Below are 23,271 nucleotides of genomic sequence, written 5' to 3' on the forward strand. Positions count from 1 at the left end.
ATTACCCGGGGCAGCTCAGGGGTTCTATAAGTAAAAAAATAAAAAATTATGGCCGGGTCCGGCAGCCTCTGGGGGAGTGCGGCTGCGAGGGGGGACTCAGATTCCCCTCCCTCTACCAGCCTCCCCCAAGTCTTCTTTGGACTGATTCAGCCCGTTTTGGGCCTTGTCGGCCCTCTTCTGGCTTGTGACAGCCATTTTCTTTTCCACTTTGCAAAGGGAAGAAACTTTTATAGCCAGTGACAATTCTTTCATTTTTAACCAAGAAATTCTTTTAGGTTTTAACTGTTTTGCTTTCTGATGAAAGTTGAGCAATATGTCTGTCACAGCAACTGAGATATTAAACATGGCTAGATATATTAAACATGGTTTCTGAGTCTATCTTTAATTCAAAACAAGTTGCTGCTTCTTGCTCTCTGGATAAAGTGTTCGTTCAGTTATTTTAAGAAGATATAGCTGGTAAGAAGTTGATCAGAAATTTGCATGTCTGAGTATGCCTTTGCAGCAGCTACTGATCAACTGCCCATCAAAATGTTTATGTTAAAACAAATGTGGGATATAAGCTTGATTGTGTAAACATGCAAGGAATAATTATTGTAGCTGTTGAAATTAATCCTCAATAGGTTTCAAAAGTAGCAAGGAAAATGTTTGGAGAACTGTTGCCACAGTACAGGCTTGGAAAATGCACAGCTTTCATCTCGGCATTCTAAAGACTACTTTTACAAAACTAAGGTACCGGATTAGATGTGGATCAGCTTAGTTAACCCAAATAGGATTGCAAGGATACAAAAACGAAATCTGCCATACACAAGTGTGCCCTAGACCAGGGCTGGACAACTTGGACCCTCCTTTAGATTTTGGACTACAACTCCCATCACCCCTTGACTACTGGCCACTGGGGATTATGGGAGTTGTAACCCAGCAACAACTGGAGGGCCAAGGTTGTGCAGCCCTGCCCTAGATGTTCATTGAGCCTCAAATACAGACACCCGAAAAGGAGCTTCAGCAAACATTTTCCTCACCATGAAAACTGTTCTAGAACATGCTTTTATTTTAGACTGGAAACACAAAAATATGCTTAAGTTGCAACTGGTTGTGCTAAACTTACATAATGCTCTTTCCCTTCCTACACTACCAAATACTTCTCCATTGTCAAGAAAGTGACCTACCTTGCCGAGTTGCTTTCAGGATTGCTGAGTTAAGATATCTATGATAGACTTCACACACTCAAGAGCTCTGTATAAAGGGAAGCCATTACCACCACAAACTTGTAGCATCTCTCCTCTACAAAATTAATAGCTATTTTTCTCCCTGATGATAAACGTGTATTACTCTGACAGAACATAAATTTAGAAATTGTTCTGCTCATTTAGATTTCAACCAGTGAGTCAAGTGGAAAAAATGTGTTCTCCAGCAGAGAGAGGCCTCCTGATAAAATACATATCCAAAGCAAAGTATTCCTTCCCATGCAACACCCTCCAGTTGTTCTCAAGAGAAAAACGCAAAAATTATTATTCACCCAAATAGTAGCATTTCCTGTCCAAATTATACAAAACGTCTTCTGCCGAGAAAGTCCTGCCCAAATGGCACTCCCTGACCCTTCCCAAACCCAGGAGGAACTCCTCCCAAATAGCATCATCCAGCACTTAATAAATCTGAACCACCAACCACTTTTACATGAGAATGACAGAGGCAACAAAAATCACACCATGAAACAGATCTCTCTGTAATTTTTGTTCTGCCAAAACTATTACTAGTTTTTGGCGAGACTGCTAACCGCTACTCTGCACGGAGATGCCAACAAGCAACAATTATTTCCTTCAGCCGACGTTTTCTCCTTCTAGAAATCTTCTAGAAGGATTAAATGACTTGCTGTCATTTGTACAAGTGCAATGCAGTCACAGGTGTCCACAATTCTTCCTCGCACAAAAAATGGTTTTGAGTATTGGAAGTTGCCTGCTTCAGACATTGCAACCAGCCATGGGAGGAGAACTGGTCTTGTGGCAGCAAGCAGGAATTATCCCCTTTGCTAAGCAGGGTCTGCCCTAGTTGCATCTGAATGGGAGACTATACATGAGCACTGTAAGGTATTCCCCTTAGGGGATGGGGCCACTCTGGGAAGAACATCTGCATGCTTGTATGGGGGAAGGTTCCAAGTTTCCTGGCATCTCCAAGCAAGGGCTGGGAGAGATTCCTGCCTGGAACCTTGGAGAAGCTGTTGCCAGTCTGTGTAGTAGACAAGACTGAGCTAGATGGACCAATGGTCTGATTCAGTAGAAGGCAAATTCCTATCTTCCTATGTTGCTAGGTACAGAGTAATAAGGTGAGGTTCTGTGGGTTGTTGGCACTGCTCTCCAAGGTGAATTTATTTATTTATATTCTTTTTTACATTTTATATCCTGCTCTTCCTCCAAGGAGCCCAGAGCGGTGTACTACATACCTAGGTTTCTCCTCACAACAACCCTGTGAAGTAGGTTAGGCTGAGAGAGCAGTGACTGGCCCAGAGTCACCCAGCTAGTATCATGACTGAATGGGGATTTGAACTCGGGTCTCCCCGGTCCTAGTCCAGCACTCTAACCACTATACCACGCTGGCTCATTTTGCCAGTGTGGTGTAGGCAGAGGTGGTAGGCCTGCTGGAAGGGGAAACAGCAATTAAATTCTGTAATCCCCTTCCCTGTAAGGGCCCACTGATCAACCAACACCACATTTTCGTCGATCCCCCACCACCACTGGAATAGCTGCCCCAGAGTCATCACCCACCTCCCCATCTCTGGACAACCCAAGTCACATACTTGTACCAGGCCCAGCCAACTACTAGGCAACAGGGTAGAGAGCATGAGTCTGCCTTATAGGAGTCCACACAACAACACGCTGGCCCAACCCTCAGTCCCACCCCCAAAGGGCACCACGGGCAGCTGCTCAGTCCCACCCCTGGTGCTGCTCGCCTTTATAAGGGCAAAGGGTTCAAAAACCCAAATGGTGTAGCTCTCACCCACCCACCCAATCTGCCAAACTCAGCCCAGCTGCAAGATATAACAATCAAGTGAGCAAGGACATTAGTTCACATCCAGCAAAGGGAGAAGAGCACATAACCTGCAGCCCTCTCCCAATCCAGAAGGCGGTGGGTGGGTGGGGGGACGCCACATGAAAACAAACTCCTACACAACAGCCTTCCAGGCACCTTAGGGGATGGGACGGCTCTGGGAACAGGACCTGCATGTGGAAAGTTCCAAGTTCCCCCTATGGCATCTGCAGATAGGGCCAAGAAACTCCTGCCTGCAACCTTGGAGAAGCTACTGCCAACTTGTGCAGACAATACTGAGCTAGATGGACCAAGGGTCTGACTCAGTAGAAGGCAGCTTCCTATGGTTTCTTGCAATGAGAGTATGCTACAGCAACTCTTGGGCTCATGTACTTCACTGTCCCCTTTCTTCCTCCTTCACAAGCAAGGGAAAAGGAAGCTTCTATTCACCGTTTGTAACAACGAACAGTTTACCATTACTTCAGAATACAGGAAGCTGATTTGTACATAACATGAGGATATACTGTGTTGGGACTGACAGATTCAGGTATAAGTATTTGGAAACTTTACCTATAATACAAGCTGCCGAGCTGTCTGACATGATACTCCTCCCCAAATATAATAAGAACATCAACATCCCATGGGATGCAGAAGAGGAATTAATTTCCTTCATGAATATTTTGAATAGGTTTCAGGCAATTACTTGATAAGGCGGTTCCTAATGTGCTAAGACATAGAAATGATGGAAGTCTGAACACAAACAAGCAAAGCAGACCCAGACTAAGTACCTGCAGGATCAGGGCAAGAACCTTCAAGGCGTTCCAGGATCTGCTGGCTAGGTATTCAAGACTTCACACAGAAAGGACATTCTGAAACACAGTGGTTTGATGGTAAGGTCAGGATTTCTAGAAACCCACTTGCCTCCTCGCCAGTAGCAAGTGCTCCTCCCCTGTGAGAGCACACCCCAATGCTTCTAGCAAAATTACTTTCAAATCTTTAAATCAATCCAATAGATTAAGCATTTTAAAAAACTATGCGGAGGTGCACACGGTTGCATGGGAATAAAGACAGTTTACTTAACATTTCTTCTTAACCGCGCTAGTCTAGTTTCTGTAGCAACCATGACATTTCAGTTGTGTTATACATTTTTGGAGATGAAGAGGAAAAGTAAATGGGAGAGAAACAGCCACCTGCAGCATTCTGAGGGGGTGAGAGGAATAAGGCTCAGGATTCTGGTCTTCCCTGTTCAACAGGACAAAATGCAGCCTCAATCATACGTCCGCACCCCCAGCAGTGCTGGCTGTACTAGGGGCTGGCCTTGGGAGAAATAGCCCTCTGGGAAAGAAGGACCTTTGATGCCCCTCACCTCCAATGGTTAGAGCCCTGATCAGCAACAATGTTTACTGGAGGGCAACATGCACCCTCTTCAAAGTGGACTGCCACCAAGACCTCACCCCTTCTAGACATCCCTCTTGACTATGGGCACAGCTGTTCTGTGGCAAGGGCAGCTAGTAGTCGTTAGGGGGCAAGGTATGACTTTGGGACTTCAATTTACCAATCCCTAGGCTAGAAAATAGCTCTATCCTTCAAACACAGCTCTCTCAGAGGCAAGAAACTCCCCATTTGTAACTCCCATCAGCAGTTGTCATCAAGTGACTGCCTGCAGCATTTTGAGGGGGTGAGATGCATCAATCTAAGGATGCTAGTTCCCTTGTTGAGGAGCCAGTGCTATCTGGAGGAAGGGGCTTTCTCCTAACCCCCCCCTTTTTTTTGCTCTTGATTGGTGAGCTATTCAGAGGAAGTAATGAATGCGTTAATGTATATGTTTTGCATGAGAAAACTGAGACTGCAGTCAGAGGCAACTGAATGAATGCACAATGTCACATGAGATAAACTGTTCGCACAGAACAAAGGATAGATGAATTCTAAACAAATACATCACATACCGATTCTGCAAAACACCCACCATTTCCTAGCAACTGTCAGCCATGGCATGCCAGCTTCACTAGCAAAACGTATGAAATAAAAAGGCATCTCTGAACAGCATTCCTAATATCACATTCCCACAGCAACCTGATAAATCAAGATCTCTTAGAAAAGGGAGACTCATCAATAACACACAGTCCCATTAGGAAATAGATATGATACACTGAGAATTCCCCCCCCCCTTAATGTTGTGCTTTTAGTTGCTTGTGAATAATTTATACAGGATAATGAACACAGCAATGTGTAGGAAACTGCTTCAAATTCTTTTAAGAATGGCATTCATTTCCAAATAGAATAATCAGGCATAATGTGTTCATATAGCTGGCTTTTATGTCCCCCCCCCCGCCCGCATATTCTTTGCATTGTGATTACTTATTGTTGGCACTGCATTTTAACGATTGCTATTCTTATTACAATAGTGCACAGAAAAAGAATGTAAACAGAACAAGGCAAATCACAGCCTTATGTAACAAAAAAAAGGGATAAGCAATACGTTGGTACTAACCGCACCAACAGTCTCTCTTTTTCTCAGGAGGACTGGTGCGCTACCATTTATGGGATCTGATATCAGGTCAGATTAGAAAAATAAATTTATTTCTTAACAATCACAGCTATGACATTCCTTCTTTAAACTACTTTCCCACATGCCATTTCAATGAGAGTCATTTTGGGGTAATAAACATAAGCAGGAGAGAAATCATAGTCACTCTTTCCTCAGGCTATTATTGCTTTGAGGTAATTAGAAGTGGTGTTAATGGTACACCAAGGGGTCCTGCCATAAACAATGCCCCCTATCTCCTCCTTTCACTCATTGCAATACCAGTTAGTATGCACACTTGTTCAGAAATGGGAAACTTGTTTTAAATCAATCCACTGTACCTACTGGGACATAGTGAATTTAAGGAAATTTCTCAAGAGAGATAGAAAACTGATTTCGCTTCTACTACAATCCTATATTTCTTCTAAGATCTAATTTGTCAGTTGCACAGTGACCCCTGTCAAAGTGATGAGACAGTATTGTATGGACTAAAACTCAGGCCACAACTTCATCAAACCGTTAACAAATACTGTATCTGTAATGCCACTTAACCTAGAATACAGGAGAAATTATATGGCTAAGGCAGAAATTGCTTGCAGTTACCATCTCTCCCCTTCTTGGGCAAGAGATTGGACCTGAAAAGTGCATTAATTGCCTGTCTGCTATCAGCTTCTCAGTTGGCTGCATTAAGGGACGTTTGCCTGCATTGCCAATCTGTGCAAGCCTCATAACTCTGAGTGGATAAGCAATCCTCCCCACCCCCACCAAAGGGAGTCCATTTCTAGATGTACCTGGGTCACAAAGCCCTGAGAGTATGTCCGCGGAGATGTTCCTTTCACTGTAACATTGCCTCTGGTTGCTCACCAATGATGGCACTGTAGCGATTTCCCTGAGCCTGAGCTCTCCTGCCCATGACCAGGGGCTGTTCTAGTTAAGGCACCAACCACTAGGATCACAAGGCCGAAGAAACACATCAGGGTGGAGAAGGCAAAAATAAATTTCCACTAAAGGGCAATCAAGTTTAAGATATAAAATTCATACTTGGTTCAACAGTGACTGGCTTCCCCACCCTGACAAATGGGAAGGTGAGTGGGTGAAAAGTTGAAAGTGAAAGAGGGCTACTGAGAGGGCAGGGCTAGCTTACATAGCCCCCACTTGAAAGAGTGCTCAGAGTTGCTTAGTACAACACAACATATCCCTCCTCTTCGGTGGCAGAATACATCTCTGCCCCCACCCCACCCCTGGCATCCGTCAGGAACTAAGCAGAAGCAGCAGCTTTTTGTAATGCTACAGCAACATAACTAACTAACCAGAAATACGACAAAGGTGATAATATAATTCTTTTTGAGGGCCTATTTGGGGGAATTGGGCAACACTAAAATATGCTGACCTTTTAATTATGAAATGTATTCACAGACATAGCAGAAAGAATTTACTGGGGAAAAGAGGCTCATTAAGAAAAACTACAGATGAGCAAGCAAGCAAGCATTTGCATTACTGCACCACAAAGACCTTGCTCAAATGTCAGGGAACCAATCTTCATACTGTTGTATCTGTAAAACCTAGCTGTTTACCAAAGTATATCTCTGTAAGGTAAATACCATCACCGCCAAATCACCCCATTTGGCAGCATACTACTTTCAAAGCGAGGACAGATAGCTACTATATTGTGCAATACTGTACACACAAGGACTTTCCTTCTCCATTACGGAGAAACCTCCAATCGGTGTGTGTATGTGTGTGGGGGATTAAGTAAGTATGTGCTTGTTTGTAAAAAGAGGATCTTTTCCAAATGCATTCAATAACTCATTTTCAATCAGAATCTAAAATATTAGATATGAGAGAAAATACAGCCACTGATCGATTCTGAAGTCCCCATTGTTATTAAAAATGCTTTCAGAAACAGGTATTATTTTAGCATGCATGCATCTGGATTATGTCTAAGTGATGCAAGGCTGTAAATGGGTGGAGGGAACATCAAAATGCAAACTTCTCTCTCTGGAAAAACATGACCCTTTTCATGTCAGGTTCAGCTCCCTTCAAGCTAGGCCGGACTGAAAATGGGTTATGCGATTCACATCCTTCCTCCACTGGTACCCAGTTCTCTTTGCTGCTCCATCCCACTTCTACCCTAGCCAATCTTCCCCAGAACAGGGAATAAAAACAACACAACATATTTAGTAGTGTGTCCTTTTGCTCAAATACTACATTGCCTTTGGAAGCTTGGTTCTACCAAGTTAGAAGTATGAGGCTATCAGGTTATCCTAATTTCTCAGCTCAACAGCCTGAACCTCATCATGTTTATTCAGAAGTCTCATTAATTTCAGTGAGGCTTACTTCCAAATAATATGCTTGTGACTGCAGCCTCAGTGCAATTGTCACAGAGGCAACATGGGACTTGTTGGGAGATGCTGCTTAGAACCAAAAGGTCTGAATTTTTTAGACTACTGCTCATGAATGTAATAGTTTGATTTTTCAAAAGTACTATGTTATCTTTCAATGCTGTTAGTGAGTAGGCCATATCTTTATTTATATTGATTCAACTTATTCAGGTTAAGGTATACTATGCATCTTCTTTACATTTTGTTAATGTTTTATATTACATTGTATGTGTTTTGTTGATGTTGTGAGCTACCCAGAGCAGTAGTGTACTGGAGGGGTGGGGTATAAACAAACAACAACATCATAAATGAGAGATTTTAATATCTATAAAAACAACAATATTTTTAAAGTCACTCAAGTAATGCATTTGGCATGTAGATGATATCTACTCAATATTTGCAGACTGTTCTCCCAGTTTCAGAAGGCCATATTCCTTTCTAATGGGCCATTTTGAGTATTCTGAGCTCGGAACAGAACACCCTTCAGATGAAGGGCCTGTTCCGAGCTCAGAACGCAACCACCCTGTTCCAAGTCTGAATGTCCCGAGAGTTCCGAGCACCATTTTGGAGTCCAAAAATGTTGCTCTTCTGGCCTCTGCACATGTGCGGCAGCTATTTGCATGGTCAGCACCATGCGTTGAGTCCAAAATGGCACTCAGAACATTTTGAGTATTCTGAGCTCATTCTGTTGGAACTGGTTGTTCCAATGGAATGTTCTGAGCTTGGAACGGAATACGAGAATCATCCTGTGCACATCTCGACCCTCTACCAGCATTACAGTAAGTGTCTATATATTAAGCCAGAACACTATTCAGGATAAATGAACTGCAAGCGATGAATAAAATGGCACATCTATAGTACATTTTGTGACTGTAACCATACATGTTAACAAAAATATGAGCTTTTAAGAAGCTCTTGAGGGTTAATAATATGCTTTGCTGAGGGCTTCCTGGTGAATCTCTCAGGGTGTTTTACAACCCATTAAACATTTATACCTTCCATAACATTGTGGACTCTTTAACATTAGCTATCAACTCAATAATTGTTATTAGCTTGCCATTACTTTTCAAGATAATTTTCACTATACAATCAATAGCAAAGGCTTTCAACTATCGGTTTACCTAGTAATGGCCTTTTAGAGTACTACTCCTATTCATAAAAATATCAAGTCTGCAAGATGAATGATAATGGCCCTTTATTCACAACTCTCATTAGTCTTCTAAACAAAGATGACCAGTTATGAATTTCAGGCTTACATCAATTTCTAAAGTGAAATCGTTTTGCAGCAGTTTCAACGCTTTAAGTCTCTGGCAGATTTGAGAAAAATGTTGAAAGAAAACCATATGTGTTTAATTGAAGAACTGGGTACATTATTTTTGTTCCAAATTATGTGTGCATATGTGTACGCACGTGTGCACAAAGTATATCATATATACACAAAATCATCATAGCCACAGTCTGCCTAGCCAAAGACTTCAGAAAGCATGCATGATTGAGATAAAATTTCAAAGAGAAGAAAAAAAACCCAACTGTGTGAGGAACTGTACAAATCATAATCTAAATACCGGGCAATGAATGTGTGCATCCTAGAGACGGCTCATTTACTACCATCGCTTCCTTCCTCCAAGGGGCTCAGAATAGTTTAAATATTGCTCCCAGGCAGTATCCTGTCCAGGTCAGTTAACAGGCCCAGATCCCCCTAATTTCTGAAATAAAATTGTCTTATGTCACAGTAACCCTGGGGGAGTTTCTTGTTAACATGGTTGGTGGTCTTAACACCTTCATTTGTCTCTGGACTGGAGAAATTGAACAATTCAAATAATCACTCCTAAGCTTTTCTCCCTTCAGGTAGAGACTGTGATGCTCCATGGTCAACTGTGGAGTTGTGAGCAATGGAATGAGAGGGACAGCTAGAATGATGGGGAAAAACTCAGCTAAATCCAATCAAATATTGGTTTGAGCTCTTTTTGGGGCCTACTTTGAGGTAGTGATGGTGGTATATCCCCTCCCCTCCCCCCCGCCAATTCCAGATAGTTAATCACAAATTTGTAAAATAATTGTACCTGTATAGGAGCTTGCTGTATGAACATATGCATAGAATGAAGCTCATTAGCACTGATCTTTGAAGAAAATGTGTCAGTTGGCCTCTGATGAGTTTTAGGAATCACCAGACTGTCAGTTACTGCTCTCTTCAAGGTTTCTAAGTGACCAAGGACATTTTTCTGTCGAGACAGAATATAGGAGATTGAATAGATTTGATGACAGCATACTCATATTACCTCCTATAGTTTATCTGAAGAAAGCATGTGTCTCCTTTACACAATTTTTATCCTTGACGATGACATTTAAATGAAGTTGTCAAAGTCAATACAGTATACATTTTAAACTGAAGACATGAAGACATAGTTACAACCATTTACAATTGGTTCCCCTGGCTTCTCACAAAATTCCTTTAACAATTACTTGTAGTCATTTCCTTTTGATAACAACTCATAGTTAACTTGTTTAAATCTTAAGAGCTACTTAGGATCACACAAGAAGGGCTGTTCGGGCCCAATGAATCTTTTGTCTTTTTCCTTTGAACAACTGTCTTAAACACCTAATCAAAAATGCTTCAAAATCTATCCTGCTATTTCAAAAGTAGTTTGCTACTCAACAGGGTTGAGAAATAGTGACTGTTCAAGTGAAACAAGTTAAAAACCTATGGGCTAACAACAGTGGTTTAATTGGTTTTGGGGAATCCTGACCAACACACTCCTGTCAGGTGCTGTGAAATTAGATTTAGAAGTGGGGACCTTGGACGGGGTGGGGGGACCTTCTGCCAATTCAAGCCAAGATACACACAGTATACTCCAGAATCTCCCCAATTCTGGAGTCAAGTGATCCAGGAAAGGGCCACAGCTCACTTGCTAGGAGCATGCACTTTGCCTGCAGAACATCCTGGGTTCAATCTCTGCCATCTCCAGGTAGAACTGGGAAAGACCCATCTGAAACTCTGCTGCTGGTCAGTATAGGTAAAACTAAACCAGATCAACCCAATGGTCTAACTCAGTACAAGGCAGCTTCATATACTCATATGCTCAGGAAATCCAGTCCTGTGCCACTGCCTGCTAGATAGCTCAAAGGCTTGCTGCACTCAGGCAAGAAACCAAATTACAGACAGAAGCTGTGCTTCCAGACCCCTGATCAATTTTCTTGATCTGTCTACCTCTATTGTATTGTTTAGCTATAGAACTGTGACACTGCTTTTGGTCCCTTGTCTGAACTACAAACTTCATGCAAGCCCACCTCCTTCAGTTCTGGGTACTTGTAGTTTCTGTAGGCACAGGGCTCTAACCTTACCAGCACTCCATGTCTTGCACCCATCAGTATTATTAAGTGTCAGTTGAGATTTCCATCTTTTAAAAGAAACATTGGTCTTATCTGTGAAGGGTTCTTTTTCGCAGTAATCCAAGACCATCCTTGAATATAGAGTTGTGTACCCAGCATGCTTCAGGACAGATCTTTATCCAAGCAGATTTCCAGTAGCTAGATGGGCAAAGCCAGAACCCCAGTTCCGGACTGTCACACAGAAGTATGCAGTGTAAGATAGAGACAGAGGACAGAACTTAACAGAATAGCAACAGTGAACCCAATAGCAGGCTTGGAATAAGTTTAAGGAGAATAGGATACTAACAACCCTGGGAGTTTTCTGCCACCCAAACTGGCAACCTCAAAATCCATATAATTTGTGAACTAAAACCTAGTCAGAGAACATCTGTGGGTGGGTCGGATGGCCTCCAATTACTGCGAAAAATAACCCTTCACAGGTAAGACCAATGTTTCTTTTTCCGCAGTAAAGGTGGCCATCCTTGAATTTATGGACACACCCAAGCAGAGACACAAGGGAAGCAGATGGTTATACCACCTGCTGTAGGTCAGTACGGCTGAGTGCTGCTTGGGCTGAGTAGAAGTAGAGATCTTGACAAAGGGAGTTACTGATGACCATGTTGTTGCCTGGCAGATGATATGCAGAGGAGAATTGGCTGAAAACGCTGCTGAGGCACTACATATGGAGTGTGCTGTTATGCCCTTCGGAATAGGACGATGTAATGACTCAAAGGCCAGCGCTATAGAGGCACAATTCCATTTTGATCGTGTAGCCTTGGACACCTTCTTTCTCAGTGAGGGGGGAAAAGAGATCATGAACAAGGAGTCAGATTTATGGATTGTCTTGGTTCTACATATGTAGATTCGTAGGGCACATCTGACATCCAGAGTGTGCCAAGTTTTTTCTTTTGCGTGTACTGGCAATGGGCAGAAGGAGGGAAGCACTACTGGCTGAAGGTAAAAACAAAGTTTAAACAAACTAAAAGGTAAGATGAGCCAATGGTCCCAATTAGAAAAACTTAAAAAAATTTTAGCGTTTGAATAAAGGAAACAAAAAGACTCCCTTCCCATCCTTGCCCAATGGACTGGGAGGGAGGGGTGGAGAACAAACAAACGAAGGAAGAAGAACACAAGCCTGGTAAAGATGAGATCAGAGCTCTCTCGAAAATGATGTTGCCTGAGGCAAGACAGGAACGGAACTGGGGTTTTGGGCGCCTCCTACCTAACTACTGGATGTGGACAAGAGCTTTTAAAATCTACTTCCTGTCTCCTGAGGCATGATTTGGCACACAACCCAGTATTCAGGATGAATTCAGACAACTGTGGAAAATAGAGTATTTTGCAGGAGCTCTCTGTATACACTGTTCCCTGAGGCAAGAAAGCAACAGAACTGGGGTTCTGGCCCTACCCATCTAGCTACCGGAAATCTGCTTGGATAAAGATCTGTCTGTCTTGAGGCATGCTGGGTACACAACCCTATATTCAAGGATGGCCTCCATTACTGCAGAAAATGATCATTATTGTCAATACAATCAAATGTTTACTAAACTTTAGTGGATAGGATTCATAATGCCCTAAATACTCAGGAAGCATCCTAAATTGTATTTTAATGTTGTCTTATATCTAACAGGAGACATCAGCATACGCAAGCAGTATTTTATTAAAACCACTAGGATTAAATATGCATCAGAAACATCAATGTGTGTGTTCAATCTCCAAGTAGAAAATATAATAATTTCTTGGAGTAAAACACAACTCAGTTTAGGTTTAGAGCCAACTCTGTAGCCCAACAAACAGAATGGAATGTGTTACTTCATACCTATAGTACATCCCTACATAAGACATCTGCAACTTTTTTTAATTCTCTGTGATCCCCTGAAAACAAGATCCTTAAGAAAGAATATAACTTAATCCCTTATATGTTCACAGTTAAGCTATTTATACTATTCTGCCAGAGAAGCATTAAAACATGGTTTAAGCAACTTCTGGGCCAACCGCCAAGTATGTGGAGCAACACTTCTCTTAAATGCTAGGCTCCTGGAAGATTTGAAAAAGTAAAATGTGGATATTTTACAATTATCAAAGCTGCCTGGATAAGGGCAGAAGATGCCTTCTTGGACAATATACTGAATGGCATAATGCCATTCAACTGCATGTGAGTGGATCACCCTCTCGAGAGAGTGTAAGCCACAGCTGGGTTGTAGAACTTGTAAGTAGTAGTAATAATTTATTACGGTCAATGACAAGTCAACATACACACCAGAATATAAATCAGCATAAAACAAAACAAAATCAAAACATTAAACTAGATAACATCACATCAGGTTATGCAAAAATCTCAGTTACAACTACTCGGTTGTTCCCGTCTCAGTTTACAGGCTGCTGCACAGAATCTTGCTGTCCCCACTGTGACAACTGCATATTGATCTGCCAAAAGATAGGAGATGTAATACTCTTCTGATTGACCAGGACTATTTTTAAAAAACAGTTCGATCCAGATAGTACGAATGCCCCTATAAAAGGCACAGTGTAAATAGAACTTGGAACATACGTCCAAGAAGAGTGAATTTTAGTCAGTTTTTCCAGCCGAGGGTACCTTCAGGTTATCCCTTTTGGTACAGATGACTGTAGCCATACATCTTCCCTTCCCCCTGTTGTCTCCATCAGTCTGAACCCTCAGAACTTTAGAACCATCTTTCATTCTCCCAGTGGTGGTTCCCAGTAAGCTCAGGGACCACTTCAGATTTCATTTCCCGATTCTCTTGTCACTTGCATAACCCAACCCTCAGATCCGCCCTTACAATGAAGAGCAATAAGCCTCCCTGTTTAGCCAAAAAAGCTGTTTCCCTTCTAGTCAATTTCCTCGATTTAATCTCCTGTTTGCTTTTAACCCTTTCTCTCCCTCTCTATCTCTGGCCTTGCCAGATCTCCAGACTGGCTTGTGCCCCCTTTCCTTACCTGAATTTGCTTAGGCTTCTTTCCTCTCTCTTCTCTCTCCTGTCCTGAATACTGTCAGATTTTCCCTCCTTCCCACTCCCAGTTCCCTCCTGCCAGTTCTTTGGATCGGCTGCTCCTTTTCTCTTGACCCAAACTTGGTCACCCTCTCGCTCTTCCACTGATCCTTCTGATCATCTCTACTCTTTCTCTCCATCCTTGAACTCTTGGTTTTCCCACTTTGCCTCTCAGTCTTTTGCTAGTTCCCTGGTCAACTCCTCTTTCCCTCATTACCCAAACTCATCCTGGGGTTTGTCTCTCCCTCTCTGAGTCTCTAGCTGGTTCTCCTGATCAGGCTAATCTTCCATCTCTCCCTGAACTTCCCCTCTCTTGGCCAGTTCGGGCCCTGACCCCTTTCACTCACTCTTCCCAGCCCTCACCGGATCTTTCCACTGACCTCCTCTGCTAAACAGATTTCCCATCGCCACACTGCTTCCCCCACCTTCCTCAAGAGTAGCAGGCATTCAGTCACAATATAGCAGAAGTAAAGTAGACGGTCTAGAAACGTGAACAGCTTGTGGGCTGTGCAATTTGGGAGTACCCATGCATCATATCTAACCTCTACTTTGGATTTTTATTTGGACTTTTAAACCTATGGTTGTGACTTCCTTGGGAAACTGCCGGTTTTATAACCTACAAGACCCCTTAAGGGGTAACCCTCCTCCCCCACTGTAACAGGCCAAAGTCCAAACCAACACTGCTCTGGTGCTACGAGGCAGGCACAATTTTTGCTGATCTCCCCTTCCCTTTGAAGTCCATTGTGCCTCTTGGAAAGATGTCCCTGAGGGTTGCATGTATTATGATTCAAGTAACGGAGAAAGGAAAATCTATTCTTATGGCAACATATTACTTTATCAGCATCCAATAATAGAGGAGACCCATGGGTAGAGGGGAGAATAGTTGTCTGATGTGCTCAATGATTGAGGGACAACAGTATGTGGGAGGAAGGGCAGCACAGAGCCAGCTGATCAGAAATCCATAATTCACGTGAGTGTGCATCAGTGTTGCCTCTAATTTTTTCATCTGTGTGCGGAATGAGTTTTGTTCTGGGCAGCAGTAACAAGGCAGTGTGCACACATGCATTCAGAGTGGGGCCCTCCTGATTCAACCTGAGCGGGATCTAAAATTAACTGAGTAGACATCAAAAAGTGGGTGAGTGCACACATGCGAATACCTTAGAGGGAAGGTGTGCATGTGTTTGTTCCCCAACAAAATTCACACTCTCTCATGTGAAACGTTGAAGCAATGAGCAAAATGTACAATGAACTGTTTCCTGGCAAGACAAAGATGCACAGGAATGATGTGCTTTGGTTATTCTCTCCCACCACACCACCCCCAGCACTGGGATTAACTTCCTCTTCAGTTACAGTGTTAACTATTATATTTTTCACATGATGACTCGAATGAAGAGAGCACAGACCAAAATGGAACTGAACCTCTTAAAATCTATACAAGATATAAATAATTAGGGTTCTTTGAAAAACAGCACACACCCTCCCCCCCCCGCAAATCCATTCTTACTACTTGCACGGATACAGAAATCACATTCTGCTTAAGCCTTTATAACAGCTTAACCACAACTGAGGGAGCAATTTTTGTGCGCGACTCCAACAAACAAATCCTACAAACCTTTAGCAAAGTAATAGTTTTTTCTTTGCAGTTGTTTAGATTCTTATGTAAGTGTTATTTCCTGAACCAAAATCTCTTAAGACTAAATCCTTAATCTTGAATGATAATATATCAGGCTCTGCAGATCACATCCTATTTTAGTGTCTTTTAAAAAAACAAAACAAAACAAGTATTTGCATCCTTTAACAGAGGCTCACCACAACAGTGGTTTTAAAAACTCATAGTGCTGTATTCTGGCTTCATCAAATGTTGAATCTTATGATTCAGCTCCCTGATGTATTACAGAAAACTATTTAGTACACACAAGAACATTTTTGCTAGGTATGTGAGAATACTATAGCTTTATGACTTAAAAGTATGTTTGGCTGCCTACTGAGAAGTCTATCAGAACAGAGCTAACCTCAGTTTTCTGACTACATTGCTTAATTGTTTTATGGTTCACAAACCATATTGTTCTGCTCAGAAAAGCATTCATATGTCGTCTACAATACAAAAAGGCAGCAGATCAATTAGTTAGTCAAATTTCTGGCCAAGAACAGTGCAAACAAGGTGTGTTAGACAGAAAATATCCTCACAAATACCCTTGTAGCTAGGAGAACAAATGAGTAAAGGGCACTCATTGATTTAACAGGCATTAGTGTGTGAGCTGGGAAGCCCCAGTTGAAACATCACCTTAATCACGTACTAGGTAGCCTTAGGCAAGCTACCAAAAATACAGGCCAGCTTTACATGACTATATAATACAGTATATACAGAATGCTTTGAGCAACTGAAGCATTATACCAGAGGCAGGCAATCTTGGCTCTCCAGATGTTGTTGAACTACAACGCCCACCACCCCCAGCCACAATGGGAGTTGCAGTTCTACAACATCTGCAGAGCCACGGTTGCCTATCCCTGCACTACACAGAAGCATTATATGAACTGGGAATACTAGACCATCATACAACGCAACTATACTAGAACTGTGAATACGCAACCCTCTTATAGCAAGAATGCTGCAACAATGTGATTATACTTCACAGCTCATCGTCTTCTCTCCTCACATGTAGAAAAATAATATAGAAATAATTTCTTGGCTTTTTTAGGTACATCATTCCAGTTGTATTGGCCTCGGCACAAATGGGAGGGGGTTAAAGCTGCTCCTCCTTTCCCATCTGGTCCAAGCTGGGTTGCCTGCCATTAGTGAGCCAGGGGAGATATCTTTTTTAATGTATTCATCATATTTTGGGGCCATCTTCTCTGTTTTTCTATTCCCTCTTCATAAATGGAATCCTAGTCCCTACCCAAGGCTGGAATAAGTAAATTCTCATGAGATCTCCTGGCTCTTTTTTCCTGGACCCCACAGGTAAGTGACTGTTCGTAGCAGCACAGCAGTTCTCATATCAAGGATCTTTAAAGGGGCCAGTTCTGCCCCAGTGCTTGCCAGCCTTGGCATTAAATTAGCCACAGAACCACAATGACTTTCAAACACATCCTCTTTTATTGTTAAACGAACAAAAAATCATTGCATGGACATCTCACATGACTGAGAGCTTGGACTCACTGTACTCCATAGATGGCCTCGTTTCCCTTTACCTTTAAGAGCACACCTGGTTAGCCATCCTCCCCACACTCTGCTCTCAACTTTTATAGAGTTGCAAGAATTTCTGAGCAGAGCTGATTTAAATTACTTTGATCTAAACCAGGTTCCCATGCTGTAATTCACACATTTCCTGAACAAGAGTGCATACTAATTGGTTGCTACAACAAAACATACTGGTTTGCAACTAAATAAAAAGCCTGTCTTGCACTACAGGATTATATTAACTCAGAGACTTAGGAGGCAACTGTGAAATTACCTCATGTCTAAATGGTTCTCTGTACACATACAAGGACACTAAACAGAAACCACTTACTCAAAAACAATTTTCCAGAAAGTGCTGGGAGTTTCTGGATGGAACAGTGTTTTTCCTTGAGATCAAGAATGACTTTTGAATAGCGGAGTAATAAGCATTTACAACCTGAGAACCAGAACACACTGCAGAGGCCATGAAGTTATAAGGCATACAGAGGCGCTCTTACCCCTGGACTTTAGGGCCAAGGTGCAGGGCCTCCACAGCCCCTGGGGACCCCTGAATCCTCTTTAGTCTGTCCCGGGTGGTGTGGTTGCCCAGCGGAGCATGACGACGCTTAATTTGCAAGGGTGGGTGGCATCCAAAGGCCTTTCGGTCCAGGCTCCAAAAATAACTTAGATGCACCTCTGAGGGCATAAAATAGAGGTACAAAATCACCAGGTGGGGCCCTTGGTTGGTGCAGGTAAGATATACAGTAGGATGCTGTTGCCTGGATTCAAGCACTTGCGATGACATGCCAGGCTCTGAGTAGACTAGAACGCACACAAAAATAGATACAATGCATGACCTATTGTGCCATGCTGATCATACCTGACTTCAGGAGACAAGTGTCTCCTCCCCAACCTCCCCGTTTCATTCTTTTACCAGAAAAAGGAGGATCCAGCTCCATTTGTTTAAGACAGCTAAGGGTTCTGGCTTAATTATTATTTTAAAAGGCTTTAACATGTCTATCTGCCTGTACACAGATATCACCTGAGGACCTTTTCTAGGTCCAACTGCTATCTGTGATGAGTTAGGTGGCTACTGGGATCCTCTTAGTTGCCCAACTGTGGAATGCATTCCTCAGGGAGACTCAACTGATGCCTACTTTGCTGACTTTTGAAGATATGAAGCTGCCTGATACCAAGTTAGACCACTGCTCTCCATTACATTTATATCTAATTATACACTAGATTTTTTAAAACAAGAAGTTATAATACATTTTTTGAAAATAAATCTTATCTGCACTGCTCAACAATACAGAAGGTTAGAGAAAAGACATATGCTCAGAATTACTGCAAATGGGCACGAGCATACATATGCCTCTCAAATAATTTAACAAAAAGATTATATACAACCAAGACTGTCCATCCAAAGTGACAAAAATAGAAGCTATTTCCCTCCAAAGAGACAGAAATAGAAGCCACATTTTGTTTCCTACCACCTGCATTTGAAAAGCTCTGCAGCTCTGAAGTCACAAGTGCTTCTAAAATGCTAGATAATGTGTTCCTTTAAAATGTTCTCCTAGGACAGTGCTGCTAAAACCATTGTCAAAAGCATGATCAGCTTGAAATCTAGTTTCTGCTTTCCACCCAATTCCTGCAGCCATATGGAAACTAACAAAGTTGTCTGGTTCACTTTACAAGACTGAATTTTTTTAATTGATTTTTTTTTTCATTTATAGTCTACTCTTCCCCCAAGGAGCCCAGAGCCATGCACATGGTTATGTTTATGCTTACAACAACCCTGTGAGGTAGGTTAGGCTGAGAGAAGTGACTGGCCCCGAGTCACTCACCGGGTTTCATGGCTGAGAATTTATTTATAATCTATTATATTTTATACCGCCTGATACATACATCTCTAGGTGATGTACAAAATTTAAACACAGATTAAAAATCCACAGAACACAATAAAAACCATCTCATAAAACAAGTTAAAAAACTAAAACTAATTCCAGTTAAAAGCGTGCGGGAACAGGTGCATCTTTAACACGGGACTCCCTGGTCCTAGTCCAACTCTAACCATATAGAACTTCGCAAGATTAGGTCAGAGTTTTTGAGGCAGGCCCTATCTAGCAGATGAGCAAGACTGCCACTGCCTTCTTTTGTGCGTGCATGCCTCCCACCCTGGGCCTCTCATACCCACACATTGAACATACTTGGTGGACAGGGTGCTCTCCAGATATTGCTGAAATACAACTCCCATCACCCTCAGCCACAATTTATTGCAGCTGTGTATGATAGGAATTATAGTTCAGGATCATCTGGAGTACCACAGGTTGGGAACCCCTGCCCTAGACCAACGTGAACAAGCCCAAAACGTGCAAAACTACAAAGACAGCTGACTTCTACTGTCCATTCTTCAGTCATAAGCCATAAACCCTTTCCAGCAGAAAGTGAATGAAGCCTCAGCAAAATGATTCTAAATGATATTTTGCCATTCCAACAGCAATTGCAGCTCCAGTGGTAGCTAACAAGTTTCCTTGGTATATGAAGCAAGACATGCTTTGCAAACATAGCACAGAGAATGGCATTTCTAAAGTTGTCAAAGCAGCACTTCAAGGCAATGTCAATAAGATATAATAACTGATTTCACAGTTCATTGGTCCTGACTGCATGTGTAAATCACTGACCCCAAAATACAAATATATATTTAGAGCCTCTTTATTAGGTTGTATCAATTGAAGAGAGGCAGATCTCTATGCAATGTAAATTGATTGGAAACCAAAGGGTAATCAGATTTGTTTAGAGAAGATCTTTAGGTAACGTAACCGAGGAGCCAATGCAACTTAATGAAGTAAAAAATACACAAACTGTGTCAATTTATCCTGTGTCTTGGTTTCATTGCAAAATGTTACATAGTCTTAACACAGCATCCCACAAACATTATCTTCCTATAAAACCCCCCACAAGGTCAGGTTCAACAATTCTGATCTTATTTGCAAAAAAGGAAATGTTGACGTTAAAGCAAGTCAAAAAAAGGTGCTGCAGGGACAAACTAGATGTTTGACTAAACCAATTGTTAAGATGCATTCTTAAAAATGGAAGGGCTTCTTATTATGCAAAAAAAGCAACCAGACTGGCAGTGGGGAGAAGAGATCCCTATTGGGACCAATGGCACCTGGGAAGGCTAACTCCTGATGCATTTTCACCTCCCTCCCCTGAAGCAGCCTCATGTAGCAAACCATGGGGGGTGGTGCCTGCAGGTAAACAGTGCAAGGGAGACGAATTCCCAGCACTGTGGGAAATCCAGCCCCTTCCCAGCACTGTGATCCTGATCACGATCAGGCTGCTTCACAGCTGCTTTTGGCTAAATAAGAGTCATGCGTAAAAGCAGAAGTCCCTCTTTATAAGGCATGTAGCCAAACATCTACTTCGGCCCCAAGAGACAGATTTTAAAAGAACATTAGTAAGATCTAGCCAGAAAACATCCCACCAAAGTGAAATATTGGCTGCAGCCCTATACTGCTACCAATAATAGCTTTGAATGGTTTATTTTCAAACTACAGAGTGAAACTGACATCAGTCCTTCATCTCATCTCAACTTTCACTCACAGGTAACTCTGCTGGAATCCATGAACACACATTTTAATTGCAGAAGGATGAGCTTGCCCAGTAACTGAATGGGGGACGTTCGTAGACTTTATGAGCCTTTTCAGTAAATGCTTCAGCTGACTGTAATGGTATTGTTCACCTTATGCATCACTTACCAGGTGGATGCAGCATGTACAGGATGCTTCCCAATAATGGTCAACGGTTAAGAAAGCCATTTCTGTAGCATTCATAGGAAGTGTAAATGAATTTGAAATCAAATCCACAAAGGGGCCATCATGTCTTGCTTACTGTAGCAATCCAGCTTTACTACTGATTGAGCAAATTGATCTACTGCAATAATGGGAAACGTAAAGAGATAAATTACTGTAAATATAGCTCCAAAGGAGGAACACCATCTCAAAGGAAATTAATTTACAACACAAAGGCTGTAACTCAGCACTGATTAATGCAATGGCTGAGGGCTTAAACCATCTATAAACACTTCTATTGTCTGTTCAGTGTTTACTCTCTTCCTCAAATTATTTTAAACAGCAAGTAGCAGAGAAGCCCAGTCTAAAAACTATCATTTCAAACAACCTAAATTTGATTTCCTTTCCTCAAAAGATCCTTGACAGGCTAATATCCAAAACATATGTGTAATGGTTTTGACAGAAAGGAAAAATAATGTCACCTATTTTCTGGAAAGAAATAAAGGATAACATATTGTACCTAGTTTGAGAAATTTTAAATGACATCTTGGTAATTCCTTCTAATATGTACAATATAAACATTGTAGTTTTATGCATCACAGCTGTAACTCCCAAATGGTAGGTTGAGACCCAATGCTGGGTGATGTGGGAGTTCTGTGAAAATTTCCTTTTCATAGTTTGTTTCAGCAATATTCCTAGCATTTCAAGTCTACACAGGACTAAAACAATGTTGTGAAAAGAAAAGAAGAATTTGGTTCAATAGTAGGGCACATCCTTGCATGCAGAAGGCCCCAGGTTCAGTCCCTGGCAATTCCAAGTAGGCCTGGGAAAGAACCCTGCTTGAAAAATTCTGGAGAAATGCTGCAGGCCTAGGTCACACAACAGTGACCTAGAAGGTCCAACGGCCAGATTCCGTAAAAGGCAGCTTCATATCTTCAAATGCTTTTTTTAAAGCTGGTCTGGTTGAGAGAGCTGGTCTTGTGGTAGCTAGCATGATTTATCCCCTTAGCTAAGCAGAGTCCACCCTGGTTGCATATCAATGGGAGACTACATGTGTGAGCACTGTAATATATTCCCCTTAAGGGATGGAACCACTCTAGGAAGAATATCTAGGTTCCAAGTTCCCTCCCTCGAGAATTTCCCTTGAGAAATTCTCCCTCATTTTCTCCTCTACTGGCTAGAATAAACTACAGGATGCTAAAGAGCAACAACTATTTAACTCTAGATGCCAACTTAGTTAGCAGCTCTGGCAATTTTAAGGTACTATTCTACTTTATCTGGTACATAGATTGCAAAGAACACATACTGCACTTCAACTGATGCTCTTTTATTACCTTGAGATTTTTAGGTGGTCAGTCAAGACATTTTTTTCCATTAGACTCTTTATTGATGCAGAGCTTTCAATTATTTTTATTCCATTGACTTTTTTTTAAACACAATATTGATTTTTAAAATCAATATCTGGAATTTTCTGCTGTGAGCTTATGGGGGCACACACGGAGTGAATGGTTTTAGTACTAGGAATCTGTGCATTTAAATTCCTTCCAGCTCTCAGCTGATAAACAGAGCTTAGGGATTCAGCAGGCCTGCTCCACTTTCTAAACAGATGTTGATTCAACTATGGTCTCTCTTGTGGGCACTGACAGACTCCAAAATGCCTGGCCCTTTCTATCCACCCAGTCGCTGATGCCAGATGACTTCTGTTCAACCCCTTCAAGAGTTACTCCACTGTTCACAGGCCTTGCCCAAATTTGGAAACAAATTTTAAGCCCTTGCTACCTAGTTTTTAAAATTAGTTTCTTTGTTAGATATGTAGCTTTACTAGCTGTGAGTTCTGGCAGGAAATGAAGTTATATCATATACCTCTAAAATAGTCTGAAAAAGAAGGGTTGTGATTGGCTAGAAATGATGTCATCAATCTCACCTCTGGCCTTTATTGTCTCAAAAAACAATTGGGTCTTTGACTGGGCTGGAATGTCACTGACCAAATGCACCCATGCTGGGTTGCTGGAATTAA

At 41.9% G+C, this 23,271-nt stretch overlaps 1 protein-coding gene across 5 annotated transcripts in view; it reads right to left on the minus strand.

Annotated features, from left to right (window-relative positions):
* PEAK1 (pseudopodium enriched atypical kinase 1) overlaps positions 1-23,271 on the minus strand; it is a 100,392-nt gene that overhangs the window by 56,028 nt on the left and 21,093 nt on the right. The window contains exon 2 of one of the 5 annotated variants that reach the window (XM_053273130.1): positions 9,990-10,148. The exons of the other annotated variants lie outside the window; for them this stretch is intronic. The gene's annotated coding sequence lies outside the window, so the exon portion shown is untranslated. The remainder of the gene's footprint in view (positions 1-9,989; positions 10,149-23,271) is intronic. 5 annotated transcript variants of the gene reach the window in all.

This window comes from Hemicordylus capensis, chromosome 10, assembly GCF_027244095.1.
Source record: "Hemicordylus capensis ecotype Gifberg chromosome 10, rHemCap1.1.pri, whole genome shotgun sequence".
Classification (NCBI taxonomy): Eukaryota; Metazoa; Chordata; class Lepidosauria; order Squamata; family Cordylidae; genus Hemicordylus; species Hemicordylus capensis.